This window comes from Psammomys obesus, unplaced genomic scaffold (assembly GCF_907164565.1).
Source record: "Psammomys obesus unplaced genomic scaffold, mPsaObe1.curated_primary_1811, whole genome shotgun sequence".
Classification (NCBI taxonomy): Eukaryota; Metazoa; Chordata; class Mammalia; order Rodentia; family Muridae; genus Psammomys; species Psammomys obesus.
In genome coordinates this window covers 21,617,867-21,624,444 of record NW_026585504.1, presented here as the reverse complement: position 1 = coordinate 21,624,444, position 6,578 = coordinate 21,617,867, and the positions used below count along the sequence as shown (strand labels likewise).

At 50.3% G+C, this 6,578-nt stretch overlaps 1 protein-coding gene across 1 annotated transcript in view; it reads right to left on the bottom strand.

Moving 5' to 3' along the window:
• The window catches only part of Grem1 (gremlin 1, DAN family BMP antagonist), an 11,853-nt gene extending 9,773 nt beyond the window's left edge, over positions 1-2,080 (bottom strand). Inside the window, exon 1 of the mRNA XM_055599023.1 lies at positions 1,946-2,080. The gene's annotated coding sequence lies outside the window, so the exon portion shown is untranslated. The remainder of the gene's footprint in view (positions 1-1,945) is intronic.
• Between the last annotated feature and the right edge of the window lie 4,498 nt (positions 2,081-6,578).

Below are 6,578 nucleotides of genomic sequence, written 5' to 3'. Positions count from 1 at the left end.
ACACACACACACACACACACACACACACACACACACACACACACACAGAGAGAGAGAGAGAGAGAGAGAGAGAGAGAGAGAGATTAAATAATTGGTAACTTCTAACAAATCCAACGGTGCAACGTGACCAATGAGAATAATGGAAGCACCTACATCTGTAGCCTTGCTTCGAGCGGTGGTGAAGGAGGCTCTTGTTTTCTTAAAATCTTTTTTTTTTCCTCTTTGCTTTGAAAAGTCTGTACTCCAAAGTCCCCTGTGCTGCCTGCTTTGTCCCGAAAAGAAAAAAAGGGGGGCGGGTGAGTGCGAAGGGAGGGCAGCCTTGGGGTGAAAGAAGACTCCTCACCCTGGGATGGGGTTATCTTAACCTCTTCTACGCTATTTATTTAACTTGTAAGAGCAGTCAGAAGGAAACCACCACTCCGGAGTCTCTGGGACAGTTTAAAGCCCTAGTGACCCATTGAACACAAGAGATTGTTTTAATCAGTTCCTATCCTGGCACCATCTCGGGGGAACATAAACAGACGTGCGTACGCTTGGGTTTGCTCTTTCCACCGAGAGATCCAATTACCTGCTGATGGTCGTCCTCCTGCCCTCCAACAGTTAAGAGAGATTTTTAACCCCTCACTTCTAGGCTATATTTCTCCATCAAAGAGTAGGGATTTGCATTCGGCCGAGGGAGGGGAAGAGGGCTACTGAGCTAGAACAGAGGGCCAGGCTTAGGCTCTCTCGCGCGCGAAGGTGCTCCCAGCAAAGGCTGGTCCTCTCGCATCCCTCGCCAGCCTCGCCGGTGGGATCGTCGCCAGAGCTGCGAGGCACAGGAAAATACCAAGCTGCTGAGCGCCAGACGGGGAACAGCCAGCCTAGAGCCGTAGAGTTGGTTCTTCCCATACTAGAAGTCTGCAAGTAACTAGGGCCAGGGAGGTGTCAGCCACACGCACCTCCCCATTCGCTCTCGACTTCCACCGGGAAATAGAGAGGGCTCCCTGGAACGGGCTAGGCAGTCCGCGGGGGACAGAGGCGAGGCTGCACGCAGTAAAACCGAGCCGCTAGCGAGGCGCGGCGAGGCGAGACCGGTGCCTGTGGGGTACGGACCGGCCGACATCCGCGGAAGTGGGAACCAGTCAGTGGTGGCCGCTTGGCGCCTGCACGTCTGCGGGACCGAGGATGAGAGCACGGAACCCCCCACCCCCTGCCCCGAAAGGCTCAGGACAGACAGCCACGCGCCCGGCCCGAGCACAGCTTGCACGGGAGTGTGCGGCGAGTGCCCCCGGGAGCACCGCGGGCACCGAAGCGCTCTAACCTCGAGGTGCCCGATCCCCGACCTCTTGCGGTTGTTGAGCCACGAGGGGTTCTGTCTCCGTCACATCTGCCCACAGCCGCCAACAAGCAGGCTACCGATTCCCACGTCCACAGCAGTTGGCACTCAACCACGCCGGGGACCCGCCGCCCCTACAGAAGCCCCAGGGCCAGCTGGGCGCCCAGCCCCTCCGAGGGCGCTGTCCCCAGCTGCAGCTTGCAACTGTGCGCCGTCCTGGCCAGGAGAGTCCCGCGGGCTCCGTGCGGCAAGCGCCAGGACGGCGTCTGCAGGGCCCCGCGCAAGTGCAAACGGGACGGCGAGCGAGCACCCTTGACAACTCCTCTCCCTTCCCTTCCTTCCACCCCGTTGACCCAGTGCCTCCCGAAGTCCCGGCATCTCCCTCAGCCGCTGGACCAGGCTCGGTTAATCAAGGAGGACTACTCCAGGGACACCCCCACCCCACCCCACCCCCAGGACTTCGGTGCACCAAGGGGCCGTATTGCAATTGAAGTCTTGGGGTGGTACGGACCCTAGGGACTCCTTGGCTAACCCTGGTACCAACACGCGCGCGCGCGCGCGCGCGCGCACACACACACACACACACACACACACACACACACACACACGACCGAGTGCTGCCGCTCTCACCTGTCAGCGTCGTGGGTCTTGGGGTCCCTCGCTGCGGACGCGTGGCACTGCGAGCAACCGCGGCTCGAGCCACCCGGGCTCAGCGCGGATGGAGCGAGACGGAGCGTGCGACCACGGCGGTGGCGGTGCTCTAGGTCTTCAGGTTGGCGAAGGGCGAGAGCGGAGGGCATCTCCCGGTCCCCGGTTTAAATGCCGCCGGCCGAGCGCCCGGGGGCCGCCCCTCTCCATTGGTCAGGCGCCGTCGCCGCCGCGGGACCCGCTATCCGCCCCCTTTCCCGGTAGTGCCCCCGCCCACTGCACCCCTCCTGCTTCCCCGCGGGGCCCCCCCCCCCGCCCGCCTCGCCTCTTTGTCTCCCCCCCCCCCCACCCCCAACACACACACACACCCCGCCCGGCTGGGTGGGAGAGGTCACCCCAGGGAACCGCGCCTGGAATGCACAGCAAATCACATTTTCCGCTCCCGTTGGAGAGGGGCGCGCGGGAGGAAATCCCCCGACCCAGGCTCCCGGCCCCTCATTCCTCTCCAGTCTGAGGTCTGGGCTTCTGTCCCGGCCGACGGAGCTTCGCCTGCGTGGGGCTCCGTCTTCGGGAGCACGGGCCGAGGCGGCCGGAGCCAACAGCTAGCGGATCGCCACAAACTCCGTGGTCCCTTGCCGCTGGGGAGAGCAGCCCTGCTGGACGCTCTGGTCAAGCGGTGGAGCCTTAGCAGCGCTGGCCAAGGCCCCCAACCTAGAGGGCCCTGACCCTTGCGGTGGCGTTAACACAGGCTTGCTCGCCAGCGGCTGGTAGGAGCCTGTGGCCAACAAGAGACCCTCCTCTCCTTGCCCTCCACCGGCTCCTTCAGCTCACATGCCCATGTGAGCGTGTGGCAGGGAGACTAAAACTAAAAGGAACCTCGGCAGTGGGTCAACGTTAAAGAACAATCGCTAGGCAACAAGAGTTTTCTGGAGCACATCGGGGATGAATAAATCAGGGGAAAAATAATGTTAGGCAGGAAAACGGCTTTCCAAAAACTCCAGACAAAGCCCTGCTTTAGGGAGAACCTGCGGTCGTTACCAACAATGTGATGGGTAGAATTAAAACACAGCACCGGTATATACATATATATGTTTTTTCCCACTAATGAGAAATCACGTTCATTTCTTCTCTGAGCTTGAAAATCGGCTATTCAAAGAGTCATCGGGTTTGCGTATTCAAGTTGCAGTCCGTGCAAAAATCAGCCTGTCTGCAAGATCTGAAAACATCAGTCAGGTCAAGTGAAGACTTTGCAAAAGATACACCAAGAAGGAAATTTGAAGATGCCTGTGTTTGTTACTTACAGCAAAAAGAACCAACTAGGAAACTTTTGTGATATAAGCACTTGACTAGGAGGTAAATATAACCAAGCCATGAGCCAGCATGCACATATAGGCATATATATGTGTGTCTGTATATGCATACATCCTTTTTCCCAAGTGTTAGGGGAGGGAGCAAGAAACGTACTGAACACCTAACAGATATTGTTAGGAAGTTCAGAGCATATATATATATATGAGGAAAGAAGGAAGCCTCTGTTAATATTTTAAGAATTAGGGTGTACTGAATGGTGTCTGTGCAAATGGCAAGTTCTGTACATGAACTTCTTATTGTACCTCTCTCTCTTTCTCTCTCTCTCTCTCTCTCTCTCTCTTTCTGATTGTTCCATGTTTCATAATTGTCTACAGAATAGGAACATTTGGTGGGTTTCAAGATCTACCCTGGTCAATGGGGCTTTCGGGGAGTTATGAGTCAGAAGCCCATAATGTTCTTGTGCAATGAACGCAGAGTCTGCTGGAGCCCTCCAAGAGGGTGCTTGGAGCCAGTGTTCCCAGAGAAAAGGGAGTTTATTTTTATAAACTCATTAACTCCTTCCCATTCTTTAATTACACCCCTCAGACTCATATGAACTATTCCAAATAAAAGTGCAAAGAGGTGAAATAATCCTCCTTGAAGTGATGGTTTTCGGAGCACTGATGCTAGGTCTTTCTCCACACCCCATTTCATCTCCCAGTCATGATATCATTTTTCTTCATCATCATCTATCATTCCCTGCCACCCAAGTATTTTCTAGAATGTAAACTTCATGAGAGCAGGGCCTTTTCTATTTTGGTTGCTTTGATTACATGACACGAAATATGATGTCTAACACATAACTGGGATTTGATAAATTCTTGGGGGCTGAGAAAGTTAGGCATATTTCCACTAAGTAGGACTGTCAGCTGGGCCAAATGCTGAGAAGAATATCAGCGCTGTGAACTCGGCAGCAGAGGCCTTCGCCTCTTCGGTTTAGGGTCTAGGAAGTCTGTAAATGTTTATGTAGACAAGCACACTTTTCAACTTTGTATCTGCACTTCCACAGTGTACAGCCAGTCATGTCAACCATTGCACAATCTGGAAGAAAGGAACCGAGTCCAGATTCTCTAGAACCCTTTAAGCCTGATTGCACAATTAAAACTTGCTTTTGATAAGGAGAAGATTTAGACAAGGTCTCAGAATGTAGCCTGGGCTAGCCTTGAACTTGCAGCAATCCTATTTACCTCCCAAGTGCTGGGATTACAGGTCTGAGCCACCATGCCCAGGTCCAAGTGAAACTCTCAAATCTGAGGTGACCAAGCAAGGATAACTAAAGGATAGAGCCTACTTAATGAAGCCACTTTCAAACTACTCTGAGGTAATGGGAGAGGAGTACATCCTGATTGGCTACTGGTTTGTAAAGGTATCTTCTCTTGTTTTACTCACTCCTTTGTAAAATGTCTACCCCTAAGACGCTGACAGGAGCTGTTCTTTACGTTTAGGAAGAAGCTAAAAGACATCTGTAGGTTTAGAGCTCTCTCTCTCCTCTCTCTCTCTCTCTCTGGTTCTCTTTCCCACCAGTGTGTGTGTGTGTGTGTGTGTGTGTGTGTGTGTGTGTGTGTTGCTTAGCTTTTGTCAGAAGCTTAGCAGGTGTCAGGTGCTGGGTTTTAGATTCATGATCTAACTTAATATTCATAACCTTACATTATTTTTTTTCTTTCTAAGAAGATCAGAAAACACAGCCACAGAGGTTTATTACTGAGGACACACAGATATATGAGGCAGAAGAGCTCACACCTGCTTCTGTTCCCTCACTTAGTTTCTGCATGGCATACTGTGGATTGAGTTATAACATTAGAACTGGCATGTAAACATCATGGCTTTTACAGAAAACCATTGCTACTGAACATGACCAAAGAACACCATATTTGTGTGTGGAAATGTCCCAGACATGGCACTTCTTTCCGTAACCCTTGCACTGGAGAGGCTGTCAAGAATTTGAAGCTTTAGTGTGCTAGTGAATTTCAAGCCAAGAGGGGCTACAGGGTGGAACCCTGTCTCAAAACAGAAGTCACATGAGAACTATTACACAGTTAATATATACAACAGAAAGTTTTTTTTAAAGGAACTCCTAAATGCAAGGAAATGTAAGTAATTTAATAGTCAATGTCTTCAGAAAACTGAGTCATGTAAAATATGATCATATATATGAGTAATACAAGTTTGAGAACATAGGGTTTTACTCATGAACACATAGTCATCGAAAACTCAGATGTGCACTGTCTTCCTGGGGTTTTCTATAAAACTCAAGCCTTCCCTACCTTCTTTATGGCCGCTGTGACCTCAGAAGTCTATTTTTAAAAACATACTTAGTCTTTATTATTTGAAAGTTTCATACATACACGTGTTGAATTTGGGTCATTTCTACCTCTTACTACTATTCTTCGTCTCCCAATCCTCCACCCTCTGGAAAAATTATTCTTCAGAAGAAAAAGAATCTCCCTCCTACCTTCTTGTCTTGTGTGTAGGTAACCCACTGAGTTTAGATAAGGTTGCCCGGCTGAGCATGGGTAGGCTGGAGTATGGGTGGTATATTACGTGTTTCATCACTGAAGTATGTGATACCACATGACTCGAAGAAGGGGAGGTCTCATGAGCCGTTCGCCCTTCTATGATAATACATTGACAGGCTCAACCCTGTGCAGGTCTTACACACTTAGCCATAGCAGCAGTGAATTCATGAATCCATTGGCTGTGTTATATTTGACACAATCTCTCTAGATCTTATAGTTTTGTTTTTGTTTTTGTTTTTTTTTTTTTCATTCAACTCTTCTACAATGCTCCCTGAGCCTCTGTGGCAAGAAGTAATATAGATGTTCTATTTAAAACCAGTCACCTCACAATTATTTATTTTTGGCCCTTGCCCAGTTATGAGTCTCTGTATTAACCATGGTGTACTGGAAAAAAGCTTGTCTGATGAGGGTTGAGAGCTGAGCTATACATGTGTATACAGATAAATATCGAGAAGGCACTTTAATACAATATCGACTTAGCAAAGTAATAGGAATACTTTTCCCCTGGAGCCCACGACCTCTCCAGTCACGGGGTCTAGGACAAGGTTATAGTACTAGGCATGAGTTCTTTCCTGTGGAGCAGACCCATGATCTAATCAGAGAGTTGTTGATTACCCCAATAACTATCATGCCATTGTTGTACCAGTGGACACATCTGGCCAGGCTGGTGATTACTACAACTTGAAGAGGTGACATCTAGGTAAGATTGTTCATAACCTTTTCTCCCAGCAGCCTGCATAGCACCTTCT